At 46.9% G+C, this 28,000-nt stretch overlaps 1 protein-coding gene across 4 annotated transcripts in view; it reads right to left on the bottom strand.

The window, feature by feature from the left end:
• The window catches only part of LOC138261518 (LITAF domain-containing protein-like), a 430,146-nt gene that overhangs the window by 254,474 nt on the left and 147,672 nt on the right, over positions 1-28,000 (bottom strand). For 3 of the 4 annotated variants that reach the window (XM_069210525.1, XM_069210527.1, XM_069210526.1), the window contains one exon: positions 24,816-24,907. The exons of the other annotated variant lie outside the window; for it this stretch is intronic. The gene's annotated coding sequence lies outside the window, so the exon portion shown is untranslated. The remainder of the gene's footprint in view (positions 1-24,815; positions 24,908-28,000) is intronic. 4 annotated transcript variants of the gene reach the window in all.

The raw sequence follows: 28,000 nt of genomic DNA, 5'->3' as shown, positions 1-28,000 counted from the left end.
GAAGTAGCTATAGCAGAGCACCTTAGGCTGAACTAGGAGACATGCAAAGCTCCTACTATACCACTTATATCATATAGCACTATATCATAAGAAACACAATACTCAAAGTTACTAAAAATAAAGGTACTTTATTTTAGTGACAATTGCCAAAGGTATCTCAGAGGATATACTCCCTTAGGAGGTAAGTCAAATACACAAAATATACACACATACCAAAATCAGGTAAGTAAACACTTAGAAAAGTAGTGCAAACAATGTAGAACACAATAGAATGCAACAGGAGACAATATGCCTGGGGGCTACACAAACCATATACTCCAAAAGTGGAATGCGAACCACAAATGGACCCCAGGCCTAGTGTAGTGTGTAGAGGGTCTCTGGGAGTGTAAGAAAACACTAAGGGTGTCCAAGATACCCCACCCCAAGACCCTGAAAAGTAGGAGTAAAGTTACCCTACTACCCCAGAAAGACAGTAAAGTCGAGATACAGGATTCTGCAAAGACAACAACCGACTGCAAAGCACTAAAGACGGATTCCTAGACCTGAGGACCTGCAGAGGAAGGGGACCAAGTCCAAGAGTCACGCAAGTGTCCGGGGGGGAAGGAGTCCACTAAACCCTGGATGAAGGTGCAAAAGGGCTGCCTCCGGGTGGAAGAAGCCAAAGATTCTGCAACAACGGAAGGTGCCAGGAACTTCTCCTTTGGTCAGAAGATGTCCCACGGAATGCTGGAGGATGCAGAGTTCTTTTCACGCAGAAAGACTGCAAACAATCCTTGCTAGCTGCAAGAGTTGTGGTTGAAGATAATGGGTGCCTCCAGGGTCCAGGAAGGACCAGGAGGTCGCCCCTTGGAGGAGGAGACAGAGGGGGCACTCAGCATCAGAGAGAGCCCATGCAGAAGGAGGCAGCACCCGCAGAAGCACCTGAACAGGCGTTCAAGAAATCTGAGCATGGCAGTCGTCTCAGCACAACAAAAGAGGGTCCCACGAAGCCGGAGGTCAACTCAGCAAGTTGGGCAATGCAGGACGGAATGCTGGGGACCTGGGTTGAGCTGTGCACGAAGGAAGTCTTGCAAAAGTTCACAGAAGCCCTAGCAGCTGCAGATCACGTAGTACACAGGATTACTGTCTGGTGTGGGGAGACAAGGACTTACCTCCACCAAATTTGGATAGAAGGACCACTGGACTATCGGGGTCACTTGGATCCAGCTCCTGTGTTCCAGGGACCATGCACGTCAAGATGAGAGGGGACCCAGAGGACCGGTGATGCAGAGGTTTGGTGCCTGCGTTAGCAGGGGGCAGATTCCATCGACCCACAGGAGATTTCTTCTTGACTTCCAGTGCAGGGTGAAGGCTGACAGCCCTCAGAGCATGCACCATCAGGCAACAGTCGGGAAAGCCAGCAGGACTAGGTGCTACAATGTTGCTGGTAGTCATCTTGCTACTGTGTTGCGGTTTGCCAGGCGTACTGGAGCAGTCAGCGGTCAATCCTTGGCAGAAGTCGAGGAGAGAAGTGCAGAAGAACTGTGGTCAGCTCGTTGCATTCGTTATCTGAAGAGAAACCCACAGGAGTGACCCTAAATAGCCGTAAGAGGAGGATTGGCTACCTAACCAGGTAAGAGCCTATCAGGAGGGGTCTCTGACGTCACCTGCTGGCACTGGCCACTCAGACATCTCCATTGTACCCTCACACCTCTGCATTAAAAATGCCAGAAGTCTGGGACACACTGGAGGAGCTCTTGGCACCACCCCTGGGGTGGTGATGGACAGGGGAGTGGTCAATCCCCTTTCCATTGTCCAGTTTTGCGCCAGAGCAGGGGCTGGGGAGCCCTGAACCGGTGTAGACTAGCTTATGCAAGGAGGGCACCATCTGTGCCCTTCAAAGCATTTCCAGAGGCTAGGGGAGGCTACTCCTCCCCAGGCCTTAACACCTATTTCCAAAAGGAGAGGGTGTAACACCCTTTCTCAGAGGAAATCCTTTGTTCTGCCTTCCTGGGACTGGGTTGCCCAGACCCCAGGACGGCAGAAACCTGTCTGAGGGTTGGCAGCAGCAGTAGCTGCAGAGAAAACCCCAGAGAGCTAGTTTGGCAATACCCGGGGTCCATGCTGGAGCCCCGGGCATGCATGGGATGGCCACCCCAATACCAGATTTGGCTTGGGGGGACAATTCCATGATCTTAGACATGTTACATGGCCATGTTACATGGCCATGTTCGGAGTTACCATTGTGAAGCTACACATAGGTATTGACCTATATATCGTTCACGCGTGTAATGGTGTCCCCGCACTCACAAAGTCCTGGGGAAATTGCTCTGAACAATGTGGGGGTACCTTGGCTAGTGCCAGGGTGCCCTCACACTTAGTAACTTTGCACCTAACCTTCACCAAGTGAGGGTTAGACATATAGGTGACTTATAAGTTACTTGAGTGCAGTGTAAAATGGATGTCAAATAACGTGGACGTTATTTCACTCAGTGGCAGTCCTGTGTAAGAATTGTCTGGGCTCCCTATGGGTGGCATAAGAAATGCTGCAGCCCATAGGGATGTCATGGAACCCCCAATACCCTGAGTACCTAGGTACCATATACTGGGGAACTATAAGGGTGTTCCACTGTGCCAATGAGAATTGGTGAAAATAGTCACTAGTATGCAGTGACAATTTTAAAAGTAGAGAGAGCATAAACACTGAGGTTCTGGTTAGCAGAGCCTCAGTGATACAGTTAGGTGCCACACAGGGAACACATACAAGCCACAAATTATGAGCACTGGGGTTCTGGCTAGCAGGATCCCAGTGACACAGGCAAAAGGCAAAAACAAACTGACACACAAGTAAAAATGGGGGTAACATGGCAGGCAAGATGGTACTTTCCTACACAACCCCCCCCAAACGAGGGACAATAAGGCTAACCTTGCCCAGATGAGTCTTCATTGCCTAAGTGGAAATATCTGGAAAGTCCATCTGCATTGGAGTGGGTACTCCCAGGTCTTTGTTCCACTGTATAGTCCATTCCCTGTAGGGAGATGGACCACCTCAACAATTTAGGGTTTTCACCTTTCATTTGTTTTAGCCAAAGTAGAGGTTTGTGGTCTGTCTGAACAATAAAGTGAGTACTAAACAGGTATGGCCTCAACTTTTTCAGTGCCCAGACCACAGCAAAGGCCTCCCACTCTATGGCAGACCAACGCTTTTCTCTAGGGGTCAACCTCCTGCTGATAAAAGCAACAGGTTGATCCTGGCCCTCAGTACTAAGCTGTGATAGCACTGCCCCAACACCCAATTTGGAAGCATCAGTCTGTACTATGAACTTTTTGGAGTAGCAAGGGCTTTTTAGGCAGGTGCAGAGCACATGGCCTGTTTGAGCTCATCAAAAGCTTTTTGACAGCTAGCTGTCCACAATACCTTTTTAGGCATCTTCTAACTAGTGAGGTCATTGAGAGGAGCTGCAATGGAGCCATAATTCTTAATAAACCTCCTATAGTACCCTGTGAGGCCTAACATTCTCTCACCTGGGTTTGAGTTGTAGGGGGAGCCCATTCCATAATGGTCTGGATCTTCCCATGCAGTGGTGCAATCTGTTCCCCACCTACAAGGTGGCCCAGATAAACCACTTTCCCCTGCCCTATCTGGCACTTTGAGGCCTTGATAGTGAGGCCTGCCTTTTGCAGGGCCTCCAAAACTTTCCACAGGTGGACCAGGTGATCATTCCAGGTTGAGCTAAAGACAGCTATATCATCCAGATATGCTGCACTAAAAACATCCAACCCTTGCAGGACTGTATTCACCAACCTTTGAAAAGTGGTAGGTGAATTCTTCAGACCAAGGGGCATCACAATGAATTGATAGTGTCCTCCAATGGTTTTAAATGCAGTCTTGAGTTTAGCATCTTCTGATAATTTAATCTGCCAATACCCTGCAGTTAAATCAAAAGTGCTTAGATACTTGGCAGAAGCCAGTGCATCTATGAGCTCATCTGCCCTGGGTATAGGGTGAGCATCTGTATTGGTTACTTGGTTGAGCCCTCTATAGTCAAAACAAAACCTCATCTCTCTTTTTCCATCCTTAGGGTGAGGTTTTGGAACCAGCACCACTGGGCTAGCCCATGAGCTTTCTGAAGGCTCAATCGCTCCCAAGTCTAGCATTTGCTGAACCTCTTGTTTTATGCAGTCCCTAACATGGTCAGGCTGCCTATAAATCTTACTTTTGACAGATAAACTGTCTCCAATATTGATTGTATGCTCACACCAAGTAGTGGTACCTGGTATCAGTGAGAAGAGTTCAGAAAACTGACTTAAGAATTTTACACAGTAGTCCTTCTGCTCTGCAGTAAGGCAATCTGCAAGTACTACTCCCTCCACTAAGCCATCCGTTTCAGTGGTGGAGAAGAGATCAGGGAGAGGGTCACTCTCATCTTCCTGTTCCTCATCAGTTGCCATGAGCAGGGTGAGATCAGCCCTGTCATAGTAGGGTTTTCGGCGGTTGACATTGAGCACCCTAAGGGGGCTCCTGGCAGTGCCCAGGTCTACCAAGTAGGTAACCTTACTTTTTTTCTCAACAATTAGATGGGGTCCACTCCATTTGTCCTGGAGTGCTCTTGGTGTCACAGACTCCAATACCCACACCTTCTGTCCTGGGTGGTACTGGGTCAGGACAGCCTTCTGGTCATGCCATTGTTTTTGCAGTTCCCGGGTGGCCTGAAGGTTTTTACTGGCAGTCCTGTGTAAGAATTGCCTGAGCTCCCTATGGGTGGCAAAAGAAATGCTGCAGCCCATAGGGATCTCCTGGAACCCCAATACCCTGGGTACAAAGGTACCATATACTAGGGAATTATAAGGGTGTTCCAGTGTGCCATAAGCAGAGAGAGCATAAACACTGAGGTTCTGGTTAGCAGAGCCTCAGTGATACAGTTAGGCACCACACAGGGAACACATATAGGCCACAAATTATGAGCACTGGGGTCCTGGCTAGTAGGATCCCAGTGACACAGGCAAAAACAAACTGACAGACAAGTAAAAATGGGGGCAACATGCCAGGCAAGATGGTACTTTCCTACAGATTCACACAAAAAAAACAGAAGGCTGCAGAACATTCATATCTCTGCGCCAGAATCACCCTCAACCTCCCTCTCTGCACTCACATCACACCATCACTCCACTTGCACCCCATACAAAAACAAGCACAATTCAAACTGCTCACCCACACTTTCAGGGCACTACATAACAGTGGCTAAGCATATTTCAACAACTACTTTCACAAACCTTCCAGACTTCTACACTCATTCGGACTCCTACTTGCAAATATCATACACATATGGAAAACAAGATCCGTCAGCTGAGCCTCCTCCTCCATCCCTTCTAAAGGTGGAATGACTTGTCACTACCTTTAAGAGCCATCTCCTCACTTCTTTAATTCCATCAAGTAGTCTCACTAAGCCTCAGGTTTGCCTAGACTCACACCTGCTAAGCACTAAGATATTTTCCCGGGTGATAGTGCGCTCTTCAAATCTGCTTAAAATGCAAACATAACATACTACCCCATGCCACATTTGTTCATTTCTTTAAGGGAAGCTTGCACTGAACCGGTAGTGCCACACTTGTTCGATGTCAGTGCGAGAGAAGCTTGACTGCTCCTGACTAGTGCTTTTATTTCTGATGCATGCGAGCCATGGAACGCATGATTTACTGATGACTGTCCTGTGGTGGTTCATTAGGTCGAGCCTAGACAGCGCACATGCGCTGTCTGTAAGACCTGTTGGATGTAGTATTGGACTTTGCTCCCGCTTGCCGCTTACCATAAGTTGAAGGCAGTGTTGCTCTTGTTTTGCTGCCTCCTAACTGGTTTGGCAGCCGATACTTCACTTCCTGTACTGAGAAGCACCGGTCAAGTGCAGTTTAATTACGCCTGGAATGTTTTTCTGTGGCTTGGATGGACTATTTTTCTTTGTTTCCTGCCTCTCGTGTTTGTCAGTAAGCACTCGTGTTCACGCACGCGGTTCGTTTTCCGCATTTGCCCTTCACTTTGTTCTTACTTTACATAAACATAATTACAAGTAGTTGTGTCATGCATGTGTTTTGTACATTTGTTGTGACCTTATATAGCATGAAATCTATCCAGGAATGAATCCTCAACAGTGGCTCTCCCCACATACCGGGAGAGCTGATTCTACAATATTCACTGCACTTGGGGAAACTCACCCCATGATGTTTTGCAGGCATTCCTTTTACAACACATTTTTGGCCATAACTCAGCCTGTGGTGGTCCTAGGGCAACGGGACTACCACCAAAACGTTCAGAACGGTGTGCTCTTTCCTGTTATTCAAACTAGGTTGGGGGGGAAAAATCATAACCTTTTCCACCATCCAATGCATATTTAAATATTTAAACTCTCTTATAGTTGGAACTTTTGGGGCTTACTTATAGCCACTAACGCAGTTTTGCATCAAAAATTTTAGCACTGGCTTGCGCCATTCCTGTGCACCAACTGGGCACCATAATTATGCAATGGCGCAAGACGATGCAAAGGGTGGGCTAGGGTAAGAAAAATGACATTAGCCGGGTGGGGGTGGCGGTATATGAGAAGGGGGTTTTCCACCAAAAAATAACGTTAGGCTGGTTAGAGGCAAAAAAATGTCTCTAACCAGCCTAGTGTTATTTTCTGACACAAAACCATCTATACCACATGACTCCTGTCTTAGAAAAGACAGGAGTCATGCCCACCACACCAATGGCCAGCACAGGGGACCAGAGTCCCCTGGGCATGACCATTGCACCCTGTGCCATGCAGGGGGGCCCCAATGGCACTTTAATGTAAACAAAAAAAAACAAAAACCTTACCTATACTTACACTACTTACCTGGGATGGGGTCCCCCATCCTCCGTTGTCCCTCTGGGGTGGGTGACGGTGCTCCTGGGGCTTGAGGATGGCACCTGTGGGCCCATTCCATGGTGTTTAACTATGGAAATGGGTCCACAGGTCCCCTAACACCTGGTCTGACCCAGGAGTTAAATTACCCATGTGTCATTTTAGCACAGGGGGATAAATATGGGGCTATGGGGTTAGCACCATTTTTTAGATGGGAGCGCCTACCTTGCATCTCATTTCACAAGGTAGGTTCCTGTATCTAAAAAATGGTGCACGCTCCAATATTTAGACGTTAGACATGTCTAAAGTCAAAATATAATTATGGAGTTATTTTGCACCGAATTTGCGTAAACAAAAATGGAGCAAGTGAAGTATATATATGCCCCTATGTCCTCAACGGGGTGATTATACAGTATGGTTACACTGCAATGTTCTTTGTCATTATTTTTCCCTGTGATTATGTCCTCTAGGAGTTTATTTCTGACAAATGATTAATGTGCATGGCTAAATATTTCAGCCATTTCACTGAGGACCTGGTACTTCTCCAGCCGTTTCCGGGTTTGGGGACATTCTGTGCTTCTAATGTCAGAAGAAGTTCCAGCAGCATTCTGTGACACTGTACTCTGAGTGCTACAGGGACATCTAGCCATGACCAGTGATACTGCACCTTCTTCTGTTGACTCTACAGGGACCTCTAGCCATAACCTTTGATACTGCATCTTCTACTATTCACTCAATAAGGACATCCTGCCACGACCAGTGGTACTGCACCTTCTGCTGTTGACTCTACAGGGACATCTAGGAACGAACTGTGGCACTGCACCTTTGTGCCACTGACTCCACAGTTAAATGATATTTGAAAGGCCTGCTAGGCCTGAAAATGTGTAATACGCTATGGGGCATATTTAAGAAAAGTGGCGCTGCACTGTGCCACTTTTCTTGCGTTCCTTAGCACCCCCTAACACCACCATGTGTGCGCAGTATTTAAAATAAGACGCACCATGGCGGTAGTTAGGGTACTGGGGTCAGAAATGGCGCTAGTCCGGAGCGTCGCAGGATTAGAGTAAAAAATTTTAACGCTAATCATGCAAAGCTCATTGAGGCCCAATGTAATCAAAGGTGTGTCTCCTTTTTACGCCTGCTCTGAGCAGGCGTTTAAAGTGCCAAAAAAATGGTGCAAAGCAATCTGTTAGATTTCTTTGCACCATTTTTTCAGCCTCCCCAACAGGGGAATGCCCCCTTCGCATACATTATGCCTGGTGCAGGCATAATTTGGTGCAAAGGGTTACAAAGTGGTGCAATACATGCACTGCACCACTTTCTAAATACGGCTCGGGATTTTGGCCTCGTGGGCCACATTAACATTAAAAAAACAACGCTAATGTGGTGCAAGGAGGAGCTAGGGGCTCTAAAATATGCCCCTCTGGCCTCAAGGGGCTGATTATATGGTGACACTGCAATGTTCTTTTTCATTCCTTTTTATGTGTTTATGCCCTCTACATTTACTGTGGTGTTCTGTAGGGGCTGTTCAGATCATTAAAGTCTAATGCCAAGTATATGAAGGAATGCACAAACTTAGTTCATTTTTGATATAGGTTTAAAGTGCTGCATGGGTAAATATTTATAAGGTCCCAAATGTGAGGTTGTCATTATCCTTTACATTGCCAACTCCTCTAACTCACACTAATGCGAGACCTATTGCATTGCAAATGCTTGTTTTGTATGAAGGAAGGTTAGAGTGATCATTTGCTTCTCCATGTCTTAATCTAAAAAAAACAATTTTAAGAGATTATGAGCAGGCTGATTAAATAGCTGTGTGCTAGAAGCCAAGTAGGAAAAGGCACTAAAAATTAAAATATTCATATATATTTCAGTAATAATGCTGTTGCTCTAGATTGCGTGCTGCCACAGTTGAGTGATTTCATAACACTGCACATGACAGATGTAATTATTTTCCAGTTCAATATTTCTACATTTATACTTCTTTATAGGACGGAAGGCTGTGCAATTTCTTATCAGTTTTGAACATATGCTCTGTTGGTTGGGCGTAGGTCTTGGCAGCAGACATTTAGCCCACTGAACTGTCTTCCTAGACAGTCTTGAGGTGTTTATTAGGACACAGTCATGCTTTTAAAATATCTGCAAAAGTGCTTGTTAAGAAATAATAAGATTGGTGTAGGAGGCTGGCCTGGTTTTCTAGTGGCTACCCTAGGTACTTACACCTTATACCAGGTCCAGTTATCCCTTATTAGTGAAATGTAGGCAGTGTTCTAGCAGCTTAGGCTGACAGAGGTAGCTGTACCAGCGCAGCTTAGGCTGAACTATGAGACATGCAAAGCTCCTGCAATACCACTATAGTTACACAGTAGTTTTACACAATAAAAGACAATACTCAGTGTTACCAAAAATAAAGGTACTTTATTTTAGTGACACAAGGCCAAAAATATCTTAGATGAAATACTCCTTTTGGGGGTAAGTATTATACACAATATATACACTAGAGGCCAAAATCAGGTAAATAAATAGTCACAGAATAGTGCAAACAGTAGAAAATAACATAGAATGCAATAGGCCTAGGGGCAACACAAACTATATATTAAGAAAGTGGAATGCAAATCACGAATTCCCGCCTAGGCAAGTGTAGTGTGTAGAGGGGCTCTGGGAGTGTAAAAACCACAAAGGTGAGTAAAATACCCCACCCAGAGCCCAGGAAAGTAGGAGTAAAGTACTGCAAGTTTCCTCAGGAAACACTACAAGTCATGATAAGAGTTATTGCAAGAACCAAGCAAGACTGCAAGCAACAAATGGTAGATTCCTGGACCTGAAGACCTGTAAAGAGAGGGGACCAAGATCTGAAGTCACAGAAGATTCCAGGAAGGACAGGAGCTCCTGCCAACGTAGAAGATGGTGCAAAAGAGGATTCTCCAGTTGGAAGAAGTCTGCATAAGAAGGTGGCTGCGGGTTCCTGTGTGATGCAAATGATGTCCCACGTTGAGATGTTGGATGCAGGCAAGTTGCAGTGCTGGATTCGTTCAACAAGCCTTGGTTCAAGCAACATTCGGGTTTGCATAAAAATGGCACTGCCTGAATCCAGGAGTGACCTGGGGGCCTCAACTTGGACTGAAGACACAGAGGGGGCTCCCAACACTGGAGAGAACCCACAGATAGCCAGGCAGCACCCATGGGGGTCCCAGGACATGGGAACAAAGAAGGTGCAAATTGCAGTTGCTGCACACTACAAAAGAAGATCCCACGCTGCCGGAGAACAACTCAGCGAGGGCAGCATCACAGGATAGAATGCTGGGGACCTGGGCCACGCTGAGCACGAAGGATTCTTGCAAATAGTGCACAGAGGCCTCAGGAGCTAGAGATGACGCAGTGCACAGGGGTACTGTTGCAAACCGGGAAGGCAAGCTCTTACCGCTGCCAAATTTGGACAGTTGGACCTTAGGACAGTCTGGGTCGAAGGGTTCCACCATCTGTGTTCCAGGGAGCATGCTCGTCATCAGGAGAGGAGTCCCACAGGAGATTTCTTTGGTCCTTCTGGTGCAGGGTGAAGACAGGGGGTCCTCAGAGCGTGCACACCTTGGTAATTGTTGCATTTGCTGGGTAGAGCTGAAGTTGTAGAGTCACAGTAGCCTTCTTGGATACTTAGGTGCAGTTACAGCGGTTTCTGGATCAGTCTGTGGTTGATCCGACGGTCAGAGGATGAAGCAGGAGTTTCAGAGGATTCCTGGAGGAATCTTGCAAACTGAATCTGAGGAAACACCCAGAAGAGGGACCCTAACTGACCCTCTGAGGGGGATTGGCTACCTACCCAGGTATGCACCTATCAGGAGGGGTTTCTGACATCCCCTGCTGGAACTGGCCACTCAGAGATCTCCAGAGTGTCCCCACACCTTGGAAAACAAGATGGCTAACGCCAGGGACACACTGGAGGAGTTCTGGGCACCAATCCTGAGGTGGTGATGGACAGGGGAGTGGTCACTACCTTTCCTTTGTCCAGTTTTGCACCACAATAGGTACTGGGGATCCCTGAACCGGTATAGACTGGATAATGCAAGGAGGGCAACATCTGTGCCCTTCAAATAATTTCCAGAGGCTGTTTTTGGATGCTGCTGTGGCCCAGGAGGGACCAGGATGTCGCCAATTGCGTCTGGGGACAGAGGGGGCGTCGAGCAAGACAAGGAGCCCTCTCAGCAGCAGGCAGCACCCGCAGAAGTGCCAGAAACAGGCGCTACGAGGATGCGTGAAACGGTGCTCACCCGAAGTCGCACAAAGGAGTCCCACGTCGCCGGAGAACAACTTAGGAGGTCGTGCAATGCAGGTTAGAGTGCCGTGGACCCAGGCTGGACTGTGCACAAAGGATTTCCGCCGGAAGTGCACGGAGGCCGGAGTAGCAGCAAAAGTCACGGTTCCCAGCAATGCAGTCTGGCGTGGGGAGGCAAGGACTTACCTCCACCAAACTTGGACTGAAGAGTCACTGGACTGTGGGGGTCACTTGGACAGAGTTGCTGGATTCAAGGGACCTCGCTCGTCGTGCTGAGAGGGGACCCAGAGGACTGGTGAAGCAGTTCTTTGGTGCCTGCGGTTGCAGGGGGACGATTCCGTCGACCCACGGGAGATTTCTTCGGAGCTTCTAGTGCAGAGAGGAGGCAGACTACCCCCACAGCATGCACCACCAGGAAAACAGTCGAGAAGGCGGCAGGATCAGCGTTACAGAGTTGCAGTAGTCGTCTTTGCTACTATGTTGCAGTTTTGCAGGCTTCCAGCGCGGTCAGCAGTCGATTCCTTGGCAGAAGGTGAAGAGAGAGATGCAGAGGAACTCAGATAAGCTCTTGCATTCGTTATCTAAGGAATCCCAAGAGACAGAGACCCTAAATAGCCAGAAAAGAGGGTTTGGCTACCTAGGAGAGAGGATAGGCTAGCAACACCTGAAGGAGCCTATCAGGAGGAGTCTCTGACGTCACCTGATGGCACTGGCCACTCAGAGCAGTCCAGTGTGCCAGCAGCACCTCTGTTTCCAAGATGGCAGAGGTCTGGAGCACACTGGAGGAGCTCTAGGCACCTCCCAGGGGAGGTACAGGTCAGGGGAGTGGTCACTCCCCTTTCCTTTGTCCAGTTTCGCGCCAGAGCATGGCTAAGGGGTCCCTGAACCGGTGTAGACTGCCTTATGCAGAAATGGGCACCATGTGTGCCCATTAAAGCATTTCCAGAGGCTGGGGGAGGCTACTCCTCCCCTGCCTTCACACCATTTTCCAAAGGGAGAGGGTGTAACACCCTCTCTCAGAGGAAGTCCTTTGTTCTGCCATCCTGGGCCAGGCCTGGCTGGACCCCAGGAGGGCAGAAGCCTGTCTGAGGGGTTGGCAGCAGCAGCAGCTGCAGTGAAACCCCGGGAAAGGCAGTTTGGCAGTACCAAGGTCTGTGCTACAGACCACTGGGATCATGGGATTGTGCCAACAATGCCAGGATGCCATAGAAGGGGCAATTCCATGATCATAGACATGTTACATGGCCATATTCGGAGTTACCATGGTGAAGCTACGTATAGGTAGTGACCTATATGTAGTGCACGCGTGTAATGGTGTCCCCGCACTCACAAAGTCCGGGGAATTGGCCCTGAACAATGTGGGGGCACCTTGGCTAGTGCCAGGGTGCCCACGCACTAAGTAACTTAGCACCCAACCTTTACCAGGTAAAGGTTAGACATATAGGTGACTTATAAGTTACTTAAGTGCAGTGTAAAATGGCTGTGAAATAACGTGGACGTTATTTCACTCAGGCTGCAGTGGCAGGCCTGTGTAAGAATTGTCAGAGCTCCCTATGGGTGGCAAAAGAAATGCTGCAGCCCATAGGGATCTCCTGGAACCCCAATACCCTGGGTACCTCAGTACCATATACTAGGGAATTATAAGGGTGTTCCAGTATGCCAATGTAAATTGGTAAAATTGGTCACTAGCCTGTTAGTGACAATTTGAAAGAAATGAGAGAGCATAACCACTGAGGTTCTGATTAGCAGAGCCTCAGTGAGACAGTTAATCACTACACAGGTAACACATTGAGGCACACTTAGGAGCACTGGGGCCCTGGCTGACAGGGTCCCAGTGACACATACAACTAAACCAACATATATACAGTGAAAAATGGGGGTAACATGCCAGGCAAGATGGTACTTTCCTACACAACCCCCCCCAAACGAAGGACAATAAGACTAGCCATGACCTGATGAGTCTTCATTGTCTAAGTGGAAATATCTGGAGAGTCCATCTGCATTGGAGTGGCTACTCCCAGGTCTATGTTCCACTGTATAGTCCATTCCCTGTAGGGATATGGACCACCTCAATAATTTAGGATTTTCACCTTTCATTTGTTTTAGCCAAAGTAGAGGTTTGTGGTCTGTCTGAACAATGAAGTGAGTGCCAAACAGGTATGGCCTCAACTTCTTCAGAGCCCAGACCACAGCAAAGGCCTCCCTCTCTATGGCAGACCAACGCTTTTCTCTAGGGGTCAACCTCCTACTAATAAAAGCAACAGGTTGATCCTGGCCCTCAGAATTAAGTTGTGATAGGACTGCCCCTACTCCTAATTCAGATGCATCAGTTTGGACATAGAATTTGTTAGAGTAACAAGGGCTTTTCAGGACAGGTGCAGAGCACATGGCCTGCTTCAGCTCCTCAAAAGCTTTCTGACAGTTTGCTGTCCATAATACCTTTTTAGGCATTTTCTTGGATGTGAGGTCATTAAGAGGGGCTGCAATGGAGCCATAGTTCTTAATGAACCTCCTGTAATACCCAGTGAGGCCTAGGAAGGCTCTCACCTGAGTCTGAGTAGTAGGGGGAACCCAATCTATAATAGTTTGGATTTTCCCCTGAAGTGGTGCAATCTGTTCCCCACCAACAAGGTGTCCCAGATAAACCACCTTACCCTGCCCTATCTGGCACTTTGAAGCCTTGATAGAGAGGCCTGCCTTTTGCAGGGCCTCTAAAACTTTCCATAGGTGGACCAGGTGATCATCCTAACTGGAGCTAAAGACAGCTATATCGTCCAGATATGCTGCACTAAAAGCTTCCAGCCCTTGTAGGACTGTGTTCACCAACCTCTGAAAAGTGGCAGGTGCATTTTTCAATCCAAAAGGCATTACTGTGAATTGGTAATGGCCTCCAATGGTTGAAAATGCAGTTTTAGGTTTAGCATCTTCTGATAATTTGATCTGCCAATACCCTGCAGTCAAATCAAAAGTGCTTAGATACTTGGCAGATGCCAGTGTATCTATGAGCTCATCTGCCCTGGGTATAGGGTGAGCATCAGTTTTGGTTACCTGGTTGAGACCTCTGTAGTCAACACAAAACCGCATTTCTTTCTTTCCATCCTTGGAATGAGGTTTTGGTACAAGTACCACAGGAGAGGCCCATGGACTTTCAGAGTGCTCAACCACTCCCAGTTCTAACATTTTCTGCACCTCTTGCTTGATGCAGTCCCTGACATGGTCAGGCTGCCTATAGATTTTACTTTTGACAGGCAAGCTGTCTCCAGTATCTATAGTGTGCTCACACCAAGAAGTGGTACCCGGCACAGTAGAGAAGAGTTCAGAAAACTGACCCAGGAGATTTATGCAATGGCCTTTCTGCTCAGCAGTAAGACAATCAGCCAAAACTACACCTTCCACAAGAGCATCTTGTTCTGTGGAAGAGAAGAGATCAGGTAGAGGATCACTGTCTTCTTCCTGTCCCTCATCAGTTGCGCTGAGCAGGGTGAGATCAGCCCTGTCATAGTAGGGTTTCAGGCGATTGACATGGAGCACCCTAAGGGGACTCCTGGCAGTGCCTAAGTCAACTAAGTAGGTGACTTCACCCTTTTTCTCAACAATTGTGTGGGGTCCACTCCATTTATCTTGGAGTGCTCTTGGGGCCACAGGCTCCAAGACCCACACTTTCTGCCCTGGTTTGTACTGAACCAAAACAGCCTTCTGGTCATGCCATTGCTTTTGGAGCTCTTGGCTGGCCTGAAGGTTTTTACTGGCCTTTTTCATGTACTCAGCCATCCTTGATCTGAGGCCAAGTACATAAACCACAATATCTTGCTTTGGAGCTTTTAAAGGTTGTTCCCAACCCTCCTTGACAAGTGTTAGTGGACCCCTAACAGGGTGTCCAAAGAGGAGTTCAAAGGGGCTGAAGCCCACTCCTTTCTGGGGTACCTCCCTGTAGGCAAAAAGGAGGCATGGTAACAGGATATCCCATCTCCTGCGGAGTTTTTCAGGGAGACCCATAATCATGCCTTTGAGAGTTTTGTTAAATCTCTCCACCAGTCCATTTGTTTGTGGATGATAGGGTGTAGTGAACTTGTAAGTCACACCACACTCCTTCCACATGGCCTTTAAGTAAGCAGACATGAAATTGCTTCCTCTGTCTGATACTACTTCCTTTGGGAAGCCCACCCTAGAAAATATTCCCAGGAGGGCCTTTGCCACTGCAGGTGCTGTAGTGGTCCTTAAAGGAATTGCTTCAGGATATCTTGTGGCATGGTCCACTACCACTAAGATAAACCTATTGCCTGAAGCAGTAGGAGGGTCAAGGGGGCCAACTATGTCAACCCGTACCCTTTCAAAGGGAACCCCAACCACAGGCAGTGGAATAAGGGGTGCCTTTGGGGTGCCACCTGTCTTGCCACTGGCTTGACAGGTTTCACAGGACTTACAAAACTCTTTTGTGTCCTCAGACATTCTAGGCCAATGAAACAAGGGAACAAGCCTGTCCCAAGTTTTCATTTGTCCCAGATGTCCAGCTAGGGGAATGTCGTGGGCTAGAGTTAGGAGGAACTTTCTGTACTCCTGAGGAATCACTAACCTCCTGGCAGTTCCAGGCTTAGGATCCCTTGCTTCAGTGTACAAGAGGTTGTCCTCCCAGTAAACTCTGTGAGAGTCACTGACATCCCCATTAGCTTGTTTGACAGCTTGCTGTCTTAGACCCTCTAGTGTGGGACAGGTTTGCTGTGCCACACTCAGCTCCTCCCTGGCAGGCCCCCCTTCACCCAAAAGCTCAGCAGTGTCTGCTTCCAGCTCCTCTGGTGTAGGTTCTGCACAGGGTGGAAAATCTTCTTCCTCAGAATTAGAATCCACTGTAGAGGGAGGGATAGTAGGAAGTGCTTTACTTCTACTAGCCCTAGCTTTAGGGAGCACTTGGTCCATTGTTCCAGGATCCAAGTTTCCCTGTCCTTTTTGCTTTTTGGCCTGGGCCCTGGTTAAAGCAAAAATATGCCCTGGGATGCCCAGCATTGCTGCATGGGCCTCCAACTCCACATCTGACCAAGCTGATATCTCCAAATCATTTCCTAGTAGACAGTCTACAGGTAAATCTGAGGCTACCATAACTTTCTTTGGACCAGTAACCCCCCCCCAGTTGAGATTTACAACAGCCATGGGGTGGCTAAGTGTGTTGTTGTGAGCATCGGTTACTTGGTACTGGTGACCAAGTAGGTGTTGTTCAGGGTGGACCAGTTTCTCTATCACCATTGTGACACTGGCACCTGTGTCCCTGTAGGCCTCAACCTCAACACCATTTATTATGGGTAGCTGCTTGTACTTATCCATATTAAGGGGACAAGCAACTAAGGTGGCTAAATCAATAGCCCCCTCAGAGACTAACACAGCCTCTGTGGTCTCCCTAACAAGACCAACCCCAACTAAGTTACCAAAAGTGAGCCCAGCTACTCCCTTGGATTGGCTATTAGTAGGTTTGCTCCCACCACCACTGCTATTAGTAGGGACACTAGGTGTAGCAGTAGGGGTTGTAGTGGTAGGAGGCTTGGTGCTTTTCTTTGGACAACTGGGATCTGTTGTCCAATGGCCTTTTATTTTACATAAATAGCACCATGGTTTCTTTTCTTTGTTTTGATTAGAAGAGGATTTGGGCCCACCACCCCCACCAGAGTGTTTTTGTGGGCCTGATGAAGACTCATTTTTAGATTTGTCCCCACCCTTGTCAGAAGACTTACCATCCTTCTTCTTGTTGCCATCTTTGTCACCCCCTGTATGAACTTTTCTGTTCACCCTTGTTCTGACCCATTTGTCTGCCTTCTTTCCCAATTCTTGGGGAGAGGTCAGATCAGAGTCCACCAGGTACTGGTGCAACAAATCAGACACACAATTATTAAGAATATGCTCTCTCAGGATCAAGTTATACAGGCTGTCATAATCAGTAACTTTACTGCCATGTAACCACCCCTCCAAGGCCTTCACTGAATGGTCAATGAAATCAACCCAGTCTTGTGAAGACTCCTTTTTGGTCTCTCTGAACTTTATCCTGTATTGTTCAGTGGTTAAGCCATAACCATCCAGGAGTGCATTCTTAAGAACTTTGTAATCATTGGCTTCACTTTCTTTCACAGTAAGGAGCCTATCCCTACCTTTTCCACTAAATGATAGCCATAGGATAGCAGCCCACTGCCTTTGAGGGACATCCTGTACAGCACAGGCCCTCTCAAGTGCAGCAAACCACTTGTTAATGTCATCCCCCTCCTTATAAGGGGGAACTATCTTGTGCAGATTCCTGGAATCATGCTCTTTTGCAGGATGACTATGGGGAATACTGCTGCTGCCACCATGGGTTTCTAAACCCAGTTTCTGTCTCTCCTTCTCTACTTCTAAAGTCTGTCTATCCAAATCCAGCTGTTGCTTCTTGAGCTTCAGTCTGGTTTGTTCCACTCTCAATCTATTGAGCTCCCTTTCTAACAATCTGTCATCAGGGTGGGTGGGAGGGACATGTCTTGAAACAGAAGTATGATGAGAATGGACAGAAGGAGACCTGTCCCTTACAGAAGGCACCCTAACAGCTTGGTTAACAGAAACATCACTTCTACTGTGGTGAGAATGAATGCTCTTGTTATGATGTGAGACAACACTATCTGTATGGTGTGACTCTACATCAGTACCAACTATGCTAGACTGTCTAGTAATGGGCAGGCTCTGAAGTTTCTTTCCTGAATCTTTTCCTAGGGGAGTCCCTGGATCAGATTGGGAACCATTAGCTACTTTTTCAACAGATGGGGCCCTTTTGGCCTTATCTTGTTCTCTAAGCATGTTAAGCAATAATTCCAAGGAAGGATTCTTCCCTACACTCAAACCTCTCTCTATGCAGAGACTCCTTGCTCCTTTCCAGCTAAGGTGATCATATGCAAGTTTGGACAGATCAACATTTTGGCCTGTGCCAGACATTTTTAGAGAGAGTTAAAGTGATAGAAAAAGAGAAAAAAGTTTTCAGAACTTTTAGAAAGACAGAAAAAAAACTTTTAAAACTTTTTAAGAACTTTTTGAAAGTTGAGAAGTACTTTTCAGCACTTTATAAAAGAGGTGAGAAAAGAAATGCAAAACGTTTTGGTTAGGTGTACATACACTGAACTTGTTTTGTATATTTTTCTCTTATGAAAAGTACAATGACAAGAGTGGTAAGTAGTCTCAAAGCACTTATCCCACCGCTGCACAACCAATGTAGGAGGCTGGACTGGCTTGTAGTGAGTACCTAGGGGTACTTACACCTTGTACCAGGCCCAGTTATCCCTTATTAGTGTATAGGGTGTCTAGCAGCATAGGCTGATAGATAATGGTAGCTTAGCAGAGCAGCTTAGGCTGAACTAGGAGACGAGTGAAGCTCCTACAGTACCACTAGTGTCATATGCACAATATCATAAGAAAACACAAAACACAGATATACTAAAAATAAAGGTACTTTATCCTACATTATAAAGACAGGGACTTCATCCTGGCCCTATCACTGAAGAAAAGGGAAATAATGATGGGCAATAGTAAAATTATGGTGTTTCCAGATTATTCCAAAGAAGTCCAAAACCGGCGAAACACGTGCCTGGCAGCAAAATGAAAACTCCAGATAGAGGGCATTTCCTATTCCATGATCTTTACGGCTCGACTTAGAGTTGTATTGCAGGGCACCACACTTTTCTTTAATACGCCCCAAGAGGGAAGGACATGCATAGAGGCAAAACCCGAGAAGGCCTCCCAGGGAACCCAGGACTCCTGGACACCACACATGAAACACTCCAAACATAAGAGGAGGAGGCTCCCAGGGGGACACCCCTTGGCTAAAGAAGCCAGACAGGCCCAGCATGGGGCCCTCAACGTTGCAGCCTTTCAGTAGGGGGTGTCTACCAGCCCTGTCTCCCAACGTGAGGACCCCAAGGAGCGGGGAGAGGACAGTGGATCTGTTCCAAGTAATGTCACAGCCCGATCAGGTCATTCAAACTTATCAGATTCTGAACTGGAACTCCCTATTGTCACTCCCCGCACAGCAGGTGACCTCATTTGAGGGTAGCTCTCATGGTGGCTTGGAGGTCGCAGCTGCTGGAAGCTACTGGAATTGGGGAGGCTTGGGTAATGGCATCTGACTCTCTAATCCCGCAATCCAGATAGACAATGAGGTCTCTTGCGGAGAGAGGACCACCTTTGAGTACCTGGATACCATAATCAGAGGTCCCCCACTCCCGCTCAGCCAGCTATGTAGCTCCTCGGTTGGCTCAGTGGGCTGCACCGGCCCATGGTCCCCATCCACCGCTCAACTGTGGAGTTGGAGGATACCATTCATACAGTGTCTGTTACTTTGGTTTGGACAGGGAGGATTCCCAACCAGTCCTGGAAAAGGGGAGTTTGGGTGTTCTAGTGTTGTTGTGGGTATTTGAGGAATGTGCAGTGTATAGTGTGATGGATACTTTCTTTCAAATGGCCATATTTGTCAGGTTCTAGCCTTACCTAACTTGCATAGCGAAAGCCCTTCTGGGCTTCTATCCTCTATCTTACATTTCAACATGTCTACTCCCACATGCTATAACGTCATTTCCTGGAACATGAGAGGGATTCATTCTCAAACAAAACAATATAAGTTATTTTCCTATCTGTCTCACCGTGGTGTCCATCTGGCCTTACTGCAAGAAACGCACACCTTCAGAAAGAGGGATTAGCCCTGCAGCACCGCTGGAGAGGACAATTGTATTATACAACTTATTCCGCATATGCCAGGGGATTATTTATGTGGGTCAAGCCTGGGGTCCTGTTCCAAAACACGTCCCATAGGGTGGACACCAAGGGGAGATATGTGGCTTTAAAGGGTCGCCTAGATGGGAAGGACATAGAGCTCATTAATATTTATGCCCCAAAAGTCAATCAAGCTAGTTTCTTTGCAGACCTTTCTTGACAGCTCTCCCCTATCTGACAGGAGAGGTAGTCACTGGGGGTGATTTTAACTGTGTAGGAGACCCAGACCTCGATAAGTCACACCCCCCCACTGGTTGATTCCCCAGTGTATGAATTAGCCCAGATGTTTACATCCTGGGGGGAGAATTGGAATTTGGTAAATTCCTGGTGCACCCTACATCCACGGGTCAGGGACTACTCATACTATTCTCCCATATACAATTTACATGTGCTGCTGGATAAGTTTCTGTGCACTTCACCCTTGCACCTGAAAATGCATAACAGAGAGTACCTTGCCAGGACTATTATGGACCATAACCTGGTCCTCCTCCCCCTGAGCTGGGGTGATGATCTGCCCCAGAGCCCTACCTGGAAACTTAGACCTGAAGCTTTGACCTACCTTTTGTTTAGGGTGCGAATTGGGACATGTATCACCTAATACTTGCCTGGAGAACAATGAGTTCACCAACTCCTGGGGTACGGAATGGGCCACATTTAAGACGGTCCTGCGGGGCCGCTGCATAGCTGAATCAATTGGAATCTGGAAAACCCTGCTTCGCGGGGTTCAGGCTGCTGAAACTGCATTGAAACATTTCGAGCTGGATAACTCGAGGGGTCTGGCCGATAGGGAGACCCTCCTGGTGGCCACAGAAAAGGTAGCGGAGCAGGTAGAACGACTCTGATGTCATGAAAATCGAAACTATATGATAACAGCCCATGTGTCTACAGACAAGGCAGGGTGGCTGCTGGCCTGGTTAGTGAATGACAATACCAGGGGAACTCCAATAGTGGAGATTTGAACGGGGTCTGGCCTTTCGCTGAATACGCAAGCAGATTTCAATAGAGCCTTCTATGACTACTATAATGCTATACAAAAACAAGTTGCAAGTATGCCCAGATGAAATTAAGGCCTTCCTTACACCATTGTCACAGAAGGCGGGCGAGCTATGGGTGGGGAGATTACACTACCGGAGGTGAAAGCAGCCACTAAGCATATGGCGCGAGGGAAAACACAGGGTTTGGATGGCTTCCCGATTCAGATCTATGTTTCTTTGATAGAGCAATTGGCACCTAAATTAGTGGGAATGTACAACGAGGCCAGGCTGTTGAAAGTCCTTCCATCCTACCTCTGTTAAAACCTGGGAAGACACCTCACGACATGAAGGCTTATCATCCGCTTTCAAACCTGAATGCAGACTACAAAATTCTTAGAAGTATACTTACCTCCAGGTTACTACACCATGTGCCACAGCTGATAAATAAGGATCAATCAGGCTTCATCACGGGCCGCAATACAGCACTTTACATCCGTCGACCGCTGTTGTTGCTGGGAAGAGCACGGAAAACAGCAGCATATGCAGGGATATTATCAGTATATATCGAAAAGGCTTTTGACAGCCTCCAATGGAATTATCTGGCTGAGGTGATCTCGAGTTTCCACCTGGGCACTGGGTTCTTAAAGTGGGTCCAGTTACTTTATGCGACCTCAGGCACTAGAGTTAGGACTGGCAAACATATATGGCCAAGCTATGAGATAGAACGTGGCACCCACCAAGGGTGCCCCCTCTCACCATTACTGTTTGCCCTGGCGATGGAGCCCATAGCGCTTCGAGCCCGCCTAAGGGAAGATTAATGAGACCCCCAGGTGATGTCTGCATCTCAACATATCGCGCTATACGCAGATGACCTTCTGTTGTTCCTGCAGGACAGTAAGGAAGACCTTCAGGGGGTCCAGCGGTTACTGCAATCCTTTGGTGACATATCAGGTTTAGGGTTAACTGGATAAAAACCAGCCTGTTCCTGGTCCCCTGAGGCATGCCCCCTCCTGTAGGGTTGGACTCTTTACATTGGGAAACACATTGCATTACATATTTGAGGGTGAGAATTTATCACACTCCCTCTGATGTCGCAGAAGGCAATATCGGGCGAGCGATTGGTTCCCTGAAGCAAACCACAGACTTTTGGAGCACGCTCCCTTTATCAGTGATGGGGAGGGTCGCACTGTTGAAAATGGTTATGCTGCCTCAACTTCTCTATTATTTCACCGCATTGGCCATTAAAATCCCTCTGGCCCTTTTTAGGGAAATAAGGCTCTCTGACGCTATCCTTTATCTGGGGAACAGGCCGCAAGCGGGTAGCACTCTCCACTTTTCAACGACCATCTGCGTTAGGTGGGCTAGCAGCACCAAATTTCGAAGCCTACTACATAGCGCCACAGTTGCAACACTTTACGCAATGGATGAGGAGCCTACTGACAGACGGCTTGGTACACTGGCTGGGCCTCAGCTAATTCAGCTCCCTTTGAGGATGAGGGATCCGACACAATGAGTGACGAGGGAGCACTAGGTAATAGCGTATTGCTGGCGTAGATGCCTGCAGAGAACCAGAACCAAACACTCATATTCTTCTGAGCTCCCCCTGGAGTATTTAACGGCCCTCCTACACAATAATAATTGGCAACGCTTATATCAACTTAAAGAGGCAGGAGTGCGCACAGTGAGGGATTTGTTCAGGGACGGGGTGTTACTCCCCTACAACAAATCACAGACTGAGTTCGACTTATGCCCTTAACATTTCCTGATACATGGGCCCTTAGGGGGTGGGCTGGGCAGAACCGCCCGCACACTCTAGCTGCACATACAAACCCACAGCAGTGGGCACGTTGAAGGCAGTCACAAGCCTGTACCATAGGATAACTAATGACTCTCTACAGCTCTTAGCAAACATATGCCAGAAATGGGAGGCAGATATCGGCAAAACCTTTACAGATGACAGATGAGACGCTGTGCTGGAGAGAGTGCCCAAAATATCACGCAATGCCAGATTCAAATTAATAAACTTTTACATTATACACAGAGCTTACTTAACCCCTCATACGATTAACAGAATGCTTACGGTGACTGAGATTAAATGTCCAAAACGTGGCCAAGTATGGGCATATTTCCTTCATATGCTTTGGAGTTGCCCACAACTTCTTCACTACTGGCAGGATATAGTTGGCTCCCTCTCGACATTGGTTGACAGAGACGTTCCTAGAAACCCAGCCTACTGTCTCTTAAGTGACTTACCGCATACGCCTAAAACTAAAATATCCAGCAAATTCATGCACCTGGGGTTGATATTGGGCAAGTGGGAATTACCGGTAATTGGAAAGCCCCTTGGGCCCTCAGGTACTAGGCGGCGCAAGGAACTCCTAAAGTGTGCGGATTATGAAGGGGAAACGTTGACCTCCAAGGAGAGCCTTGGAAGGGCTGTAATTTGTCAAGGGAGTTTGAGAAATGGTGGAGGCCGTTTTGAGGGCCTATGGGATTTAGGCCCAGATTTATACTTTTTGACGCAAAACTGCGTTTGCGCAGTTTTGCATCAAAAAGTATAGCACCAGCTTGTGCCATTCCAGGACACTAGCCGGGTGCCAAATTTATAGAATGGCGTAATCCAGCGCAAAGGGTGAGCTAGCGTAAAAAAAAATATGCTCGCCGAGTGGGGGTGGTGGTATGGGAGAAGGGGGTTTTGCACCAAAAATGGCGTTAGGCTGGTTAGAGGCACTAAAAATGCCTCTAACCAGCCTAGCATCATTTTATGACACAAGACCTTCAACACCACATGGCTCCTGTCTTAGAAAAGACAGGAGTCATGCCCACCACCGAAAAGGCCAGCACAGGGGACAAGGGTCCCCTGGGCATGGACACTGCACCCTGTGCCATTGAGGCGGCCCCAATGGCACTTTAATTGAAAAATAATAAAAATTCTTACCTATACTTACCTGGGATGGGCTCCCCCATCCTCTGGTGTCCCTCTGGTGTGGGTAGGGGTGATCCTGGGGCTTGAGGAGGGCACCTGTGGACCCATTCCATGGTTTTTAACCATGGAAATGGGTCCACAGGGAACGCCTACCTTGCATCTCATTGACGCAAGGTAGGTTCACACATCTGAAAAATGGTGCAAACTCCAATATTTTGACATTAGACGGATCTAGCGTCAAAATATAAATATAGAGTTTGTTTTGAGCCGAATTTGCGTAAATAAAATCACGCACATTCAGCGGAAATGGGGTATAAATATGCCCCTTAGTTTTCGGGAGACACAAGATATCCGTTTCCGTTGAGACAGAGTAACCCCTCCACTGAAAGCTAAATCAGGCCCTAAGTTGGGTGCCCAATTTCTTTGCTTACTCTAGGGCCTATGACAACCCTGCTACTGCACTGTTATCAGGTCAGGTAACGTGGTGTCTTTGAGCTTGGATTAGGGCGGGATAACGAGGCTTAATGTTTCTGGTAGCACTGAACGTCCTCATCCGGTCATAATGAACATTGCTCAAAACATAATTTCAAAACTCAAGGTTTTTAGCACTGCCCATTATGTTCAAAGCGTTTGATATAAATGTACAGTATATGAATCATTTATAGAATTAGCTTTGAGATGCAGTGTTATTATTCATCACTCTCAGTAAAAAAAACACTAAATTGTGTTCACTTTGAAGATCGGGAAATATCAAGGAAGATTTGCAGTCATCTCGTATTAATCCTATATGTTCAATTACACATTTCTTCTAGCAGAAAAGGATTGAACGCTCAATAAACACAGTAAACGCAGTACTAAAAATCACATTAACAACGTCTTTCTCCCATGTTGAAAAACATGACATCCTTAGCGGTGGATAAAGCCTGTGATTCATAAGAGGAAACGGAGACTGTGTACATCCCCATTGCAAGTTACAGAGACAGCCATCTCCCAGTTACCAGAAATAGAGCGAATGAAGTTACCAAATGTAATTTCTTATCCGTATTCTTGACTGGCACTGTGTCTGCAGAACGTCTTGGCACACGGCAAATGGTTGTTACTGTGTTGCCAGGTTCTATTTGGAAAACAAACATGAGTACATGTCAGAAGAAAGTACACAAAATGAAATACCTACATAATGGAATGATTAGCTAAACACACTTCGGAACAAAAGTAGTATTTTCAAAGTATAAACGAAGTTAATCTCCACCTGCATGACACCACTGAATTCTTTCGAAATTTCTTTTAGGACTCAATCTTAGATCTGAAAGTCAGGATTGCTTTGCTAAGGAGGGACTGTTGGAAATTATGAATGTGAAGTTTGAGGAGTTTTAAGTACATTCTATACTCGCTCACCAGCCGCAGCTCCTCCACTGAGGCTGCGGAGCGTCGCCCTACTGCTCTGAGCAGTGCAAAAAAGGTAAAATAAAATGATGATAACACAATGTTATCATTTTATTTTTCAGTGCGGAGCCAGGGTAGGGTGAGGCAGGGCTGGGCTTTGTCACAGGGAGGAGTGGTATGTGCACCATAAGTGTGCATGACAGTTTAGCTGGCCGTTTTGGGCCGACCAAACAGACATGCACACTTAGCATTTCTCCACCCAGCTCTATTGCACAGCCAGCTGGAGAACATGCATAGGCTCCCACTCCCTGTCTGAGCGCCGAAACAGGCTCTCAGACCAATCACAATGCTGCTGCCATGCTGGTGACAGCAGAGTCATGACTGGCTTAGGGGAGTCTGTGTGCTTCCGTGCTGCCAGGAGTCAAGAAGAAAAGAGGACGGAGAAGAGACAGCAGCTGCACACAGATGTGTCCTTTTTTTTCATCCTCCCCACGTCCCTCCGTCCGTAGCAGCGGACACTGTCGCTCACTCAGTTAAATGACTTTCGTCCAGCTTTCCCACTGAACCTCCCAATCAAAAAACAGAAGTTCTGTACAGTAACATTTTCAGTTATCTTTATAATGGATCATACTCTGTTACTCTTGGACCGGGGCAGTTTCTTTCCAGTTGCTCAATTTGTCTTCTCTTGATAAAGCAGTACTCGAAGAAAAAATAGACATCCAAAGCACATCCTGTAATCCCTGTTCAATTTAACGTGTTGAGGAGCACTGAAATTCTGTTCTTATCGGCACACCAGGTGCTCACCAATCTCCTTTGCAGGGCATCTTCCACCCCACTGCCTGACAAAACTCAGTCACTGACATATGCCAGGAACTATACCACCTTTATCATCTTCAAGAGCTACTGCATACATTTCAGACATGTACTAGCTAGCAGCAGAGTTTAATTTAGGACAGTGGTTGCCGGTGGGGCCTCCAGCAATTATTTTTGGGAACCAACACTTACTTTTTGCATCAGATACTTATAGAGAGCACAAAGAGGAAAAGAATGGAAAGACAGAGGACGAGAAAGACATCAAAATCATCACAAACAGAAAGCAGAAACCTGTAAGAGCGACAAAGAAGGACAGAGTGTCTGATAGTGAATTAAAGATCACTGTCCTTGGTATTTGGCGTGCTGAGGTTTAACTGCATTGCCTTCCGGATTCTGTGCAGAGCTTCGGGTACTGGACTCATCCTTTAACAAATTAAGCACTGACTAACATGTCACTCAGCTCAAGACCTCTGGTTGCCAACCCAGAGGTAGCAATTACAGTGCCAGGTTTGAAACCCCAAAGTGCAAGATAAAGATTAGAAAACCTCACACCGCTGTTCATTCGCTATCTGGAATTTAAACTTCCTAATGAGAGTTGCATGCTCCATTTCAATTCCATTTCTGGGAGTAACTGAAGACTAGTGTCTTTGGGGCGCTCCTCATCCACATATTATTCAGGACATTACACTCCATCATGGATCTGTGTGAAGAATGATCTTCCTACTTATGAGTATGCTGGGCTTGAGCTCTCCTTTGTAAACCACACCTCCTCTCGTGCACCACTCAGTCGTCCTGAAGCTAGGTCTGCTCTTTAAATGAACATAAATCCAAATAACATTTTTGAATTATTCAACAAGTAATAGAATCCTTTCAATTGAAGGATCGCATTGTAAGCTTTGAAAGAGCTAATGCTCTGAAGGTGACCTAATATCAAGGTCCAGCTGCATCAAGTATGTATTAGAACATTGGACTGTTGAAAGCTTCATTAAAGGCAATGGAGCAGCAGCAAACTATATGAACTTTTATAGGCCCGCTGCTCTCAACATTTCAATGTCTAAATACACAGTCTGTGCATCTCTAGTTCCACTGTCTCTCAAAAATATATTAAATAAATAGGCAGAGGAAAGTGAAAGGCAGGGGCAGTGCAGGAGGACACATGCAGCCTTCACCCTTCCCTCCTCCAGTAGCTCAGAGTCACTGGAACCTCAGGAGGGAGAGGTGAATGCTTCTCAGCTCCTGGGTCTCCCTGGCTTTGTTGAACTACAAATAGCCGTTCAGCCAAGCCGGGGTGAATCACGGGCTGACGTCAGCCCCCTTTAACAGTTCTTGCTGTAAAGGTTTAGCAGCTAACGGCGTGGCTGTTAACTGTAGAACATTCACAGCAAGATCTGTGAACAAAGACTTCACAGGTGAGAGGGGTTTCAACCCCCATGGGGTCCAAAAGGCCTTTCATTTTCTAATTACAACATTCTGTCCTTATGGTGCTATAGCTGGGCTATACTGGCCATTAAAGGCCTGCTTCCTTGTTAAATGACCTCTCCTTTGGCTCTGGCCTTCAATGCTGGAGCAGGCCTTTAAATGCTGGTATAGCCCACTACAGTGAGCTATAAAGGTATGTTATAAATAATTCTGGTTTGGTCTTGTATCAGGGATAGCTACAACCCAGGGACCAATTGTGGTTAACCACAAAACATTGCCCCATCCTTAAATCAAGCACATTGGATAACTGCCCCCATACAAGGCAAATGCTTCCCTGTAGCTGCAACAAACAAAACAGCGCAAAGAGGTATTTTTGGGAGTCTGCACAATTTTTCTAATGTACTGAAAAAACATTTGCTTTCTCAAGCATTTAAACATTCAGCCACTGAATGGAATGTCTTTAGCTGTGCACATCTCAAATGTGTCAGATGACACCAAGTGGATTTTTTGAAGTATTCACTATATTGTAAGGCTTGTTTCAACATTTTTCAAAAACAATTTCCTTCAATAAAGTAAGGAAACACATTCAATA

This window comes from Pleurodeles waltl, chromosome 10 (assembly GCF_031143425.1).
Source record: "Pleurodeles waltl isolate 20211129_DDA chromosome 10, aPleWal1.hap1.20221129, whole genome shotgun sequence".
NCBI lineage: Eukaryota > Metazoa > Chordata > Amphibia > Caudata > Salamandridae > Pleurodeles > Pleurodeles waltl.
The sequence above is the reverse complement of the archived record's forward strand: the minus strand, read 5'-3'. Positions and strand labels throughout refer to the sequence as shown.